This window comes from Periplaneta americana, chromosome 11, assembly GCF_040183065.1.
Source record: "Periplaneta americana isolate PAMFEO1 chromosome 11, P.americana_PAMFEO1_priV1, whole genome shotgun sequence".
NCBI lineage: Eukaryota > Metazoa > Arthropoda > Insecta > Blattodea > Blattidae > Periplaneta > Periplaneta americana.
Genome location: NC_091127.1, coordinates 52,001,467 through 52,015,384, shown reverse-complemented (window position 1 = coordinate 52,015,384; position 13,918 = coordinate 52,001,467). Strand labels below are relative to the sequence as shown.

The 13,918-nt window shown below is 35.4% G+C and overlaps 1 protein-coding gene and 1 long non-coding RNA gene across 3 annotated transcripts in view; one reads left to right on the top strand and one right to left on the bottom strand.

Moving 5' to 3' along the window:
- Positions 1-10,889, bottom strand: part of LOC138708979 (uncharacterized) — a 50,838-nt gene extending 39,949 nt beyond the window's left edge. Inside the window, exon 1 of the long non-coding RNA XR_011334805.1 lies at positions 10,459-10,889. This is a non-coding gene — a long non-coding RNA (uncharacterized lncRNA). The remainder of the gene's footprint in view (positions 1-10,458) is intronic.
- Positions 1-13,918, top strand: part of LOC138708977 (myrosinase 1-like) — a 103,266-nt gene that overhangs the window by 55,441 nt on the left and 33,907 nt on the right. The window lies entirely within an intron of this gene.

Below are 13,918 nucleotides of genomic sequence, written 5' to 3'. Positions count from 1 at the left end.
GGCCACTAGAGGGAACCCAAGAAGTGGAACTTAAACTGAAAGGATTCGATCCGACATCGCGATGGAAATCCGGTGTGGCTTAGTGGATAAAGCATCAGCACGTAGAGCTGAAAACCTGGGTTCAAATCCCGGTGCCGGAGAGAATTTTTCTCTGTTCCACTCTTCCATCATCATATGATGACGCAGAATTTCTGCACTGAAATATTATCATATGTACTTAAGTACATCGTAATATAAGCCATACAGAAACCAACATTTTTAGTGTCAATGATTGTAGCTAACCATGTTTTTAGCCTGTCACATGGTTTAGCCAGTCTACTACAGTCAGAACAGATGAACCTTAAGACATGCATTGAACTATGTGAGAATCTAGAAAGAGAAATGGAAGATTTTCGTTTAAATTTTCAGCCAGTGAACCTAGAGGCAAAAAGTGTTGCTGAACTTACTGCAATTACGCTGGAAATTCCAAGAACTGCAGGGAGACAAACACAGCATTCTAACTTCAAGACAGAGAGTTCTGAAGAGTATTTTAGGCTTTCAATTCTCCTTCCCTTCTTGGACTATTTCATTAGTCAGCTCAAGGACAGGTTTTTAAATCATAAGGAATCCTAAAGTCCATACAAACTTTGCTGCCTAAAAACATAGTGCGAGCATCAGATGAAGATTTAGAAACTAGTGTTGAGGCTATAGTAAATCAGTGGCCCAATGATGTTGATGCATCACCAGAGTCTTTCTTCAATGAATTGAAGATGTGAGAAGAAATTTCCTTGATCAGAAAAATCTTCACCTAGTGCCTACTGATTTTATATCATCTTTGAACAGGTGCAATGAAATTATTTTTCCCTGCACTCACAAAGTGCTAAAACTTTTCTGCACATTGCCTGTAACTACAGCAACACCAGAACGGTCGTTCTCAACATTGCAGTTTTGAAGACTTACATGAGGAGCAGACAGATTGAATGGACTGGTCTTGATGATGATACATAAAAATGTAGAAATAAATGCTTATGAAGTACTGGATGAAATGTTTAAGAAGCCTCGTCACCTTCTTCTGTAAATATCACTCTGTTATTGTTTTTGTATTGCAGTCATTGTAAATATTAAAATTTAAAAATTTTGGTTTATTTAACAACGCTCGCAATTGCCGAGGTTATATCAGTGTCACTGGTGCGCCAGAATTTTTTCCCGCAGGACTTCTTTTACATGCCAATAAATTTACCGATATGAGGCCTGTCACATTTAAGCACACTTAAATGCCATCGAACTGTGCTGGGATAGAACCCGCAACTTCGAGCACAGAAGACTATACCGACTACGCTACTCAGGCCAACTTGTAAATGTTTGTGACTCGGAAACAAATTGTGAGTATATAAACTTATTTCTCATTATTCCATTTTTACTATCTCCTCAAATCCCTCCCCGAAAAAAAATCCTGCGTCCGCCCCTGACCATGTTATAGTAACGTTAGGCTAATATGTTGTCACTCATTTTTTGTGCTCTCTTGCTACTAACAGTAAGATCGAGCAGTTACTAGAGAGTACAGGAACAAAATGAATGTGGGAATATTAGAAAAACGAAAAATTAGAGCACAAAAGTGGGATGAACAGAGAGATGCAGATGGCTGTCACACACTGGTTCCGATCTCAGAGAGTAGACTATGATTTTTTTACTTGGTTATTTAATGACTGTACCAACTACGAGGTTATTTAGTGTCAATGGGATTGGTGATAGCGAGATGATATTTGGCGAGATGAGGCCGAGGATTTGCCATAGTTTATCTGACATTTGCCTTATGGTTGGGGAAAACCTCGGAAAAAAACCAACCAGGTAATCAGCCCAAGCGGGAATCGAACCTGCACCCGAGTGCAACGCTGGATCGGCAGGCAATCACCTTAGCTATGTTTTGCCTTACGACAGAAATATGTGAAAAGCACACCAAAAATTAATTTAAAAAGTTATGTTAGGAAAATGTGTTGTTTTATTCATATATTGTGACATAATTTTTGCTTTTCTATGAACTTTCGTGTCAAATCAACACAAAAAAGTGGACTTTTCAACCCGACCATCTCAGATTTTCATTAAATTTAGTGGGATGGTAAAGAATCTTAAGTTAATTAATTATGTAAAATTTTAGTCTTCAGTAGTGCACGATATCCATACACTAATTCTGCCAATATGAGAAAAAATGTAAAAATGTTCCATACCATGTCAACAAAAACAATTCATAACTTCTCTTCTAACTGAGGTAGAATTTTAAACTTGGGCTTATTTTAAAGCTAAGGTATCACACCTTTCATTAAAAATAGGTTTATATTAAACTATCGAATTTTTTATTGAATGGTCACGTGCAACACATTTTAACAGGTCATATCTAAAAATGCAGGTCATAAATCATATCGTGAAAAAGATATGTTATAGAGTTAAGAGCATTCTCCCCTTGGTGTAAGGTTTAGTTTTAGAAGGCTTCGGGAATATCAATAAAAAAAAAAATATGTCTGTGTATTGGTTTGTAGCACTTAAACCCATCTTACACGAACACTGCATGCACGCAAGGGTACTAGTCTGATTATCTGCGTTGTTGTTATTCTGTCATGCCATTATGAGTCACAGTTGATAAGAGCATTGTCTTTAGTTTTTGTATAATTGTGGTAGTTTTGTGTGATATAATGGGGGCGCGTTTTAAGTTATATGTTTGCTGCAATACCTTCGAGAAATCAGGGCATTGTAATTACAGGAAAAATTTAAGAAGTGTTGTGTCGTGGATGCTTAATGTATTTCCTAATTTAAAACAGAAACAAAAGGTGTGCATTATGTGTCGGAAAGAAATAAAAATACAATGTGATGCTATTGAAAGTGTGACGCAAAATCCTGAGAATGACTCTAGTAATGAAGAATATGTCGATTCTACAGAAAATGTAAGTTCATTAAATACAAGTCTTATTGACTTAGGTGTGTCCCTATTAAATGAAAGAGGTTACGAGAAAAGAAATGTAAGAGACAAAAATTTTAAAATGTTGAAAAAGCCTTAAAAAAAAAAATCTTTGATATTAATGATGCTGAGGATCCAAAATCTTCATCAAGGCCTGGTTCTGAAATTTTGACTCAGTGCAGGAAAAATTTCAAAATTATTCATGTAAAAGTGAGAAAATCACCATTTTGACACTACTACCTAAAAGCTGGAGCATAAATAAAATAAAAAAAGAGTTTCCTTTAGCTTCCGAATACATGATTCAGAAAGCTAAAGTTCTGGCAAAAGAAAAGGGAATTTTGTCTTCACCAAATCCGAAACCAGAAAAATCCTTGCTCACTGCTGTTGCTGGTAAAGTTAAAGAATTCTATTGTTCTGACGAGATAAACAGAATGATGCCTGATAAGAAAGATTATGTCACGATTAAAGAATCAGGGAGTAAAACACATGAGCAGAAGAGATTAATTCTGGGAAACCTTAATGAATTATATGCAGCATTTAAAAATTCTAACCCTGATATGAAGGTAGGATTCTCCAAATTTGCAGCTCTTAGACCAAGAAATTGTATTCTAGCTGGAGCAAGTGGAACCCATATTGTCTGTGTCACTCATCAGAATGTAAAACTCATGCTGGAAGCAATTAAAGTTTCAGGTCTACGTGGATTCCTAGAAAATTCTTCTTTATACCTTCCAACTTATCAACATTTCTTGGCTAGTATGGTGTGCAATCCTCCTCAAATATATTGCTTGTTCAGGAAATGTAAAGAATGTCCTGGACCATTAAAAATAAGAGACGGTTTAAAGAAATGTTTCGAAGAAAACTTTATTGAATCAGTGACCTACAAGCCGTGGATGACAACTGACCGATCAACGCTTGAGACCATAGTGAAATCCACAGAAGAATTTCTCGACTGCCTCTTGGACAAACTCGGTGATTTATTGACCCACTCATTTATATCATCTGAACAATGTAAGTTTCTACATGACATGAAATCATCTCTACAGCCATGCCAACTTGTTGTGTTATGCGACTTCGCTGAAAACTATTCTTTCGTAATCCAAGATGAAATTCAGTCATTCCACTGAAGTAATGTGCAGGCAACCATTCATCCTTTCGTAATATATTATAACGAATCATCATCCGATACAGTATCCATTAAAAATCTGGTAATAATTTCAGACTGTCCGAAACATGACACACTAGCTGTACGTCTGTTTCAAAAACATCGAATAGAGTTTATTAAAACGTGATTAAAACAAACATCTGTAATTCACTACAAAAAATTATGTATTTCTCCGATGGATCGTCTGCTCAGTATAAAAATTGAAAACATTTCCTTAACCTTACATTATATGAAGAAGATTTTAGATTTCCAGCAGAATGACATTATTTTGGCACATCGCATGGCAAAAGCTCATGTGACTGTGTAGGTGGGACATGTAAAAGGCTTGCAGCTCGTTCTAGTTTGCAGAGACCATGTGATAAACAAATAACTACACCCAGAGAATTGTACGACTGGACAAAGGACTATCTCCCAAACATTAATACCGTACTGTTTATTTCTCAGAAAAAAGCTATGTTGAAGAGGAAAAAATACTTGCTCCTCGAATTGCAAAATCTACCGTAGTGCCTGGAACACGCATGTTTCATACAGTTATGCCGTTTAGGATGGGAATTATACTTGCTACGCATTTTTCAAATGCAGCTGAAACAAAGCAGCATCCTGTCCAGAAAGATGATAAGGCGATTTCAGATCAACAATGAAAGGTAAGCATTTCTTACAGAACTTCAGGTTTAACAAAATCCATGTGACAAGAATTTATTCGAGGTAATAATTGAAAAAAATTCTAATTATGTAACTACATGTTAAATTACATAGCAATATTCAAGAGTATGATCAAATATAATGAAATAACGTGGTTATAGGCGTAATAGATCAACTATTGATCAGATATTTTGTATTCGACAGATAATGGAGAAAAAAATGGGAGTATAAGGGTACAGTGCATCAGTAATTCATATATTTCAAAAAGGCATATGACTCGGTTAAGAGAGAAGTTTTATATGATATTCTTATTGAATTTGGTATTCCCAAGAAACTAGTTCGATTAATTAAAATCTGTCTCAGTGAAATGTACAGCAGAGTAAGTATAGGTCAGTTTCTGTCAGATGCATTTCCAATTCACTGTGGGCTAAAGCAAGGAGATGCACTATCACCTTTACTTTTTAACTTTGCTCTGGAGTATGCCATTAGGAAAGTCCAGGATAACAGAGAGGGTTTGGAATTGAACGGGTTACATCAGCTGCTTATCTATGCAGATGAGTGAATATGTTAGGAAAAAATCCACAAATGACTAGGGAAAATACGGGAATTTTACTTGAAGCAAGTAAAGAGATAGGTTTGGAAGTAAATCCCGAAAAGACAAAGTATAAGATTATGTCTCGTGAGAGAATATTGTACGAAATGGAAATATAAAAATTGGAAATTTAGCCTTTGAAGAGGTGGAAAAATTCAAATACCTGGGAGCAACAGTAACAAACATAAGTGATTCTCGGGAGGAAATTAAACACAGAATAAATATGGGAAATGTCTGTTATTATTCGGTTGAGAAGCTTTTATCATTCAGTCTGTTATCAAAAGATCTGAAAGTTAGAATTTATAAAACAGTAAAGTTATATTACCGGTTGTTCTATATGGTTGTGAAACTTGGACTCTCACTTTGAGAGAGAGGAACAGAGATTAAGGGTGTTTGAGAATAAGGTGCTTAGGAAAATATTTGGGGCTAAGAGGGATGAAGTTACAGGAGAATGGAGAAAGTTACACAACACAGAACTGCACGCATTGTATTCTTCACCTGACATAATTAGGAACATTAAATCCCGACGTTTGAGATGGGTAGGACATGTAGCACGTGTGAGCGAATCCGGAAATGCATATAGAGTGCTAGTTGGGATGCTGGAGGGAAAAAGACCTTTAGGGAGGCCGAGATGTAGATGGGAAGATAATATTAAAATGGATTTGAGGGAGGTGGGATATGATGATAGAGACTGGATTAATCTTGCACAGGATAGGGACCTATGGCGGGCTTATGTGATGGCGGCAATGAACCTCCAGGTTCCTTAAAAGCCAGGAAGTAAGTAAGTGGGACATAATTATACCGAACTGTACGGTTAGCTTACGCTTGCAGTGACATAATAATTTTTATCTTTGTAACCTATAATGATTCCAAGTTGAAACTTATCAGTTCATTATGTGATTAATTCAGGCATACTATGTTTTTTTCTTTTAAAATAGAAGACCTCCATTTTTAAATATGAATATATGAAAACTGTTTACCATGTTTTTTGAGTCTACTTGAATACTTGCAGAAAACAATATAAGCAATAGAAATAATCACTTATTAAGAATATATCACTCAATTTTTGTAAATTTATCTGAAAACGTTGAGATACTCGTATATAATTTTAATTTAAGCGGCGTGCTTACAAAAATATGATTTTTCTTCATGTTTGAAACGCCACTGACAGAAAACGAAAAGTACAGGAGATGTAAAACTAGGCAGTTTTAGTTAGCTAGGGAGGTGAAACAAACCCTCAAATTTTGAAAGAAATCTGAGTCGGCTGGGTTGAGCGCCTTGGTGATTTGATATGGAATGACCCAAATGTGTGAAAACACACTAAAGGTGACTGTAACGTATCCCATAATCAGGAAATCGTTTCTCTTTGTTCATATGTTGTGAAAGTATTTTTTTTATTTTGGTGTTTTTTTTATATTAGTTAGCTGTTGAAGTTCACTTAAGTTCAATAAATTGATTGTAAGATGTCATTATAAGAAAATAATTATTTTAATTCCATATACTCGGATTAACAATGGAAAACAAAAGCATTGTTGTGTTCATTTAAATCCATTTAATAGTCTATAACGAAATAAACAACACAAATTTTACGAAAAATAATTCAGGCTTTTAAGGGTTAAGTAGGTAGGCCTACCAATAATACGAGTATAATGTCGCGTTCAAATAATAGCTTTGAGAAAAGTAGCAATAGTACGTGTGCTAGTCGCAGGGAAGAATTTTAACAATCATAATTAGGGACCGGATTTTTATGTAATTACATTATTATATTCCTTTCAACCTAACCGTACATAAATAACAAACCTTTGCGAATCTTGTAATTACCATTAATATATTAAAATTTGATACTACATATTTTTACATATTTACCCCACATTACATATTATGGTTTGGTATTACATAAATCTACATATTTAGGGGTTTTATTAATTTTTTATTACTTCTCTGAAAGGAAAAAAAAAAACTTCTGCTGGGGAAGTTTACAATTTGAAATACACAGTTTTAAAAAGTCTTTTTACCTACCCAATAAAGGATATATTTCGGGACAAAACATAATAAAGGTACTCACTCCATATTATTATATTAATAATTACACAGATAATAGATACTGTATAATAATATATAATAATAATAATAGATATAGATAATAGATAATAATAATAGCATTGGTATTAGTAATAGGCCTAAGTAATAATAATAATAATAATAATAATAATAATAATAATAATAGGTTATTTACAAGAAGTCGTCGCTGAACGATTCACATTATTTCCAGGTTAGTTGAATCAACTCATCTAGTGAACGATATAAATCTTTAAAATACTAGGTGTCTCTCTCCCTTGTTACTTGTGAGCCATCCCAAACCCCGACCTCCACTCCTAAGAGCGCCGGTCCTTATATACCCGTCAGTCAAGGCCTTCTGACAAATAAAAGCAATTGACAATAGATATCTCAGTCATGACAACCTCATAAAATATCCTATCAATTGAATAATCGATCTTGCTACGTACAACATAATTATATTATATTATTACCCATTTCAGCGAGTACTGACTACCACTGCAAAATACGATAATTTGGTCCAGGAAGCATCGTCTTTTGGCACAAAGATGATTTATGTAAAATGTTTCTAAATTATTAGTCTTTTAAATACCGGTACATTCTTTAATAAATCACTGAAAAACAAATGTGAATATAGGAAGTGGAGTGAGTACGAAATTATTATTTTTTGACGCATCATTTTTACGTAAATAACGATAAATAAAAAGGGATTATTAGCAAGTACATACACTGCGTTTGTCAAATGCGCATCACCATGCTTTCGAAAAGGCACTTTTCAGTGCCCGACACCCCGCTTTTTTTTCATCATGTGCTACAAATCAGATCATCATCGGGGCTTGCAGCCCCGATACCCCGCTTTTTTTCATCATGTGCTACACGTCGGATCATCATCGGGGCTTGCAGCCCCGATACCCCGCTTTTTGCATCATGTGCTACACGTCGGATCATCATCGGGGCTTGCAGCCCCGACACCCCGCTTTTTTCATCATGTGCTACAAGTCAGATCATCATCGGGGCTTGCAGCCCCGATACCCCGCTTTTTTCATCATGTGCTACATGTCGGATCATCATCGGGGCTTGCAGCCCCGATACCCCGCTTTTTTCATCATGTGCTACACGTCAGATCATCATCGGGGCTTGCAGCCCCGATACCCCGATTTTTCATCATGTGCTACATGTCGGATCATCATCGGGGCTTGCAGCCCCGATACCCCGCTTTTTACATCATGTGCTACACATCGGATCATCATCGGGGCTTGGAGCCCCGATACCCTGCTTTTTACATCATGTGCTACACGTCGGATCATCATCGAGGCTTGTAGCCCCGATACCCCGCTTTTTACATCATGTGCTACACGTAGGATCATCATCAGGGCTTGCAGCCCCAATACCCCGCTTGCTACGTGCAAAACAATTATATTATATTATTACCCATTTCAGCGAGTACTGACGACCACTGCAAAATACGATAATTTGGTCCAGGGAGCATTCTCTTATGGCACAAGGATGATTTATGTAACATGTTTCTAAATGCTACGTACAATTATTTTATTATATTATTATTACCCATTTCAGCGAGTACTGACGACCACTGCAAAATACGACAGTTTGGTCCAGGGAGCATTCTCTTTTGGCACAAGGATGATTTATGTAACATGTTTCTAAATTATTAGTCTTTTAAATACCGGTACATTCTTTAATAAATCACTGAAAAACAAATGTGAATACATAGGATGTGGAGTGAGTACGAAATTATTATTATTCTTTATTTTTTGGCGCATCATTTTTACGTAAATAACGACAAATAAAAACTAACATGCCACATAACATTATTTTAAGAAATACAAGAAACAAGCATGAACAATATTCACCATTCTTAATGATCGGGGGATAGAAAAAAAAACCGTATGGAATAGAAATTACATACAAATGTGCATGTAATAAACAATAAGCAAACCATCTTCGATTAATAATTCCAAAACAACGTGAATATAGCGTGGATTGTGTAGGAAAATAATTTCTTATAAGTTGCTCCCAATGTGCATCATTGTTAACTTATGAAAACAAATGAAAATTAACATGGCATATAAACACTATTTGAAGAAAGATAGGAGATATTAAGTAATATTCATCGTTCTTAATGATCTTCGGATGGAAAATAACAATGAAATATGTATAAAATAGAAATTACATACAGGTGAGCATATAAAAAACAGTAAGTAGAATTATTTATTTGATTAATAAGCTTAAATTACTCCAGGTTTAGTGTGTTGTGTAACAATACCCTAGAAGTGAACTATAAACGATGTGAATCGTTCAGCGACAACTTCTTACAAATAACCTAATAATATTTTTCAGGTTTAGTTCAACCTTTTAAGTAGTGGTCAGAGGTATTTCATATCTGTGGCTGTTATTGAGCTACAGTTCTTCTATTGAGGACCCACGTTTCACTACCAAAATGTAAAATAGACACAGTTATCAATCTGTGGAACTTCATTGTCTTCCTCTCTTGTCTCATCGCATGGTCTTCTTCAATATTTTTTAAGGTATTAAATGTCTATTCCGTTTTAACCTAGCACTACCGTAATAACGTAGTTCAAAAAGCAATATAACTTGCTTAACACCCATTCTTAATTAACCCATTTATGCCCAGATTTTTTTTTTTTAATTTTTGTCTCACATATCATATTGAGTGAGTCAGAGGGACGTTGTAAGCATGAGGAACTATGAAAATACTGATTTAGTTACTTCGCTAAATATTTATGGGGTGGGTCGATAACTAGGCACTTCCTCGAGAATTTGTTCATTATAATGTTTTCATGATTTCTTATTTATTTATGCTTTTGCGTAGTATGCAACTTGTTAAATTTAAAAGTAATGTATAAACAAATCTTTACCATATTAAAAACGCATACCGGTACGATTTTTAAAAATATTTATTGAATAATTTCCCAGAGAGCTATATTCACATTTACATATATTTTACATTCACACATCTGAAAGGAAACCTTGTACTGGAAGAAATAAATAATTTGAAACACAAATAAATTATGGTACATGACATAAGGTCCATACCTGTAGTTAGCGCGTCTGGCAGCGAAACCAGGTTGCCCGGGTTCGAATCCCGGTCGGGGCAAGTTACCTGGTTGAGGTTTTTTTTCCGGGTTTTTCCTTCAACCCAATATGAGCAAATGCTGGGTAACTATCGGTGCTGGACCCCGGACACTTTTCACCAGCATTATCACCTTCATCTCATTCAGATACTAAATAACCTGAGATGTTGGTACAGCGTTGTAAAATAACCTACTAAAAATACATGACATAAGTCCTTAGTTCTACTCATGATATGGTGCATCTCTGACATTCTTTTACATTGCCACAACTGTTGTATCGCCGTGTTTGTTGTTGGGCTATAGTGCCCACAGTGATCCTTTCTCCGGTGTTCTTTGATGGTATCAAAGGAACGAACTCGTCTTTCACTCTTTGGAGAAGTGTCAAATTTTAGGCTTGCGTTATTTCGTGGCTGAAGGCGAGTGCATCCAAAGACTTTCCATATAATCGACTGACTGAGAAGCCAAGCATTGTTCATGCACACATCTAATAACCACGAAAGTAATGGTATGTGCCAGTTTTTACACGTATATCAGAAGTATCTACTCCACTCATATTGCAATTTATATTTACGGAAAACATAAGGCAGACGAACTTTGATTTCCTCTTCTTGTAAAGGGGCTACTCCATGTTGGTTAGACATGATGCTCACCTTTATTTCTTTCTCGCTTTATTCTACGTGTCGGTGGTGGAGAATTCTCAATTTCATTGCTGATAAGATCGGAATCTTTTCTAACATTGGTGCCCCCTTCCTCATTATAAGGCTGAACAATGTCTAGTAGCTCTGTCACTAACTCTGCTACGGCTTGCAGTTGAGCTCGGTCGAAGTCCTTGCAATCTTCATCTCCAGAATCTGCATCCGTTATCCTCAGGCAAACCAATGAATATATCTGCCCCGTATTTTGGGATTTCGGAAGAATCAGATCTCTCCAACTATTCTAGAATTTAGATTACTGTCAGACCAGTGAGTCTGAAAAGAGGGAATACTTATGATTATGGAAACTGTTATGAAGGATCTCAGTTTTCATATGGGGCCAGTAGATAATAAAAAGACAAAGATAATAAAAAGATTGCTATTCACACCTGGCTCTCATAGGTGCCGCTAGTGCCGAGAATTATGAACTACTTAATTCGTCAAAAACTATCCAGAGTGCATCCCAAGCGGTGAGATATAACAATACACAAATAAAACAATGTTGTAAACGAAAGCGGTAATAAGCCTGAGATATTCTGAGAAATGCTATCAGAACTATCATCCCCAATCCTAATCCTTACACAAACTTCCATTGAGGTAGTTGTTCGTAAAAACATCACTCAAAGAAAAATAATAATAAAAAAAAAATGATTTCATGCTCAAAAGCTATGTGAAAGATAATCCTCGAATATGTGCTTAGTGGGTCGTTATCGACCCACACTAAATTCTAAGCCCCACTGAACAGCAAATAGCGTAAATATTGACAAAAACATACAAGATACATATTCTCCTGAATCTTCTTGGCAGGAAACACTGATTGTTAATAAAATTCACGGATTGAACAGAGTTTTTATTCACTTTTTCTTCTCCAAGGCAGACGGTAGTTTTGCGTCATATTTATTCGGCAAGTTCCGGCGCAATAATGACGTGGTCTGTTGGTTTCACGCGTGTTCCACAAGTGCATTGTACCTTTGTGCATCTAAGAAAAGTAGAAACGTAGTGTTGTCTAGACTAATTCGGGTGGAAAATAATTTTAATCAATGGGTAGAAAACGACTCACCTGGGCATAAATGGGTTAATAAAATCGGAATTTTCTCTGGGAATTCAAGCTTCATACTCTACTAGCTCTTTCGTATTATATTGTGGAATCACAAATTTATTATACCAGTTGGGCATGAGCAACTGTGCGATTTAGATATCCGTTTCTCAGCAGCAATTTTGGAGGACAAGAAAAGTAGAATAATTTATTTGTCACTTTGATTAACTTGATTGTAATATTTGTTGTGGTATTTTACTTAGGCCTATTGTTGATTGACTATTCGTGTACATGAAGCACAAGTTTTCAATTCATAACATTGTTGTTGATATAATGCATTGTTTCTTACGCTACCATTTTAGTAGTGCTGTTGATCGACCAAAATATTTAATCGATTAACTATTTGAATTTAATCGATTAATCGATAGATTAACCGAGTTTTGATCGAGTTGAAAAAATGTTTTGGTATATTGTAATATACAATTATTGTTAAATTTAACTTGTGTTCGATGATAAGTGTAAGTATTAAATGTTGTATATCTGTATAATGTATCGTTATATTAAAAAACAACTATTTTAATTACTTACTAACATTTATTATGAGGCTTATAATCTATTGTGTCAATTTCTCCGGGAATTTTTGAGACAAACATAAATAACAAAAAGTATGAAGGCTCACTAGTTAATACTGCTTCATCCATGATTTTAAACATGTGAGTGCATTCATATGCTCCGAATTAAGTGCCGCTCTACGTTTAATAACAATGTTTCCTGCATCACTAAACACGAAAAACTTTTTTTCTATCAAGCAGTTCTCCACGATCGTTCAATTTAAATCCAAACGTTTCACCGAGTTTACCTCTCAAATTCTCATACGACATAATGGAGTTTACACTTTTCACAAACCTCAGAAAACTGATTTTTTTTCTTTATCAAACAAATCACACAACCTTCATACACAAACTTAGTACAGAAACTGCAACTGTGGTACAGCGGTCGAAACAGAATACTGGCTCTATTGTAATCGAATTACCAGATTTTAGAAAGAGAAGAAGGTAGTTACGCTCTCACTTGCACACAATGTAGACATGGCTATTTTATAACGGATGAGGGAGACGAATCCCAGAAACGTATGTATTTCATATGCTAGGAAGATCAGCTGACAAGGTGGAAGTTTTCTTGGAAAACCATAAAACTTAATAAGGGTTTCACATTGTATTTCAACTTTCAATAGAGATAGACTAGGTCACTGTCCTCATATCTCCTTCTCTTTCTGAAGTGTTTGTGCAAAGATTTTCCCTAGCTACCTGGTTTACAGTTAGAAAATGACAGTACTATTGTGCTTTTAAGTAAGCAATTTCCGAGAGAGAAATATTGTCGAAATATTTAGTATGAGTTTGTATTAACAAAATAATAATTAATATCAACTACAATCGATTAATTTTAATCGACTGGATTATTCGATTAAATATTTTTGATCGATTAATCTAACAACAGAAATTGATCGATCAATCGATTAGATTAATCAATTAAATCCCACAACGCTACTATTTAGTAACGCTAGGCTAATATATTGTCACTCATTCTTTGTGCTAACTTGCTACTATAGTTGCGTCGCTGTATTGCTGGCGTGACTCCTTCTCTTTGCTTACGCCTTAGGAAATGAAGGCTCTGTAAAAGTTCCGTCTGTGACT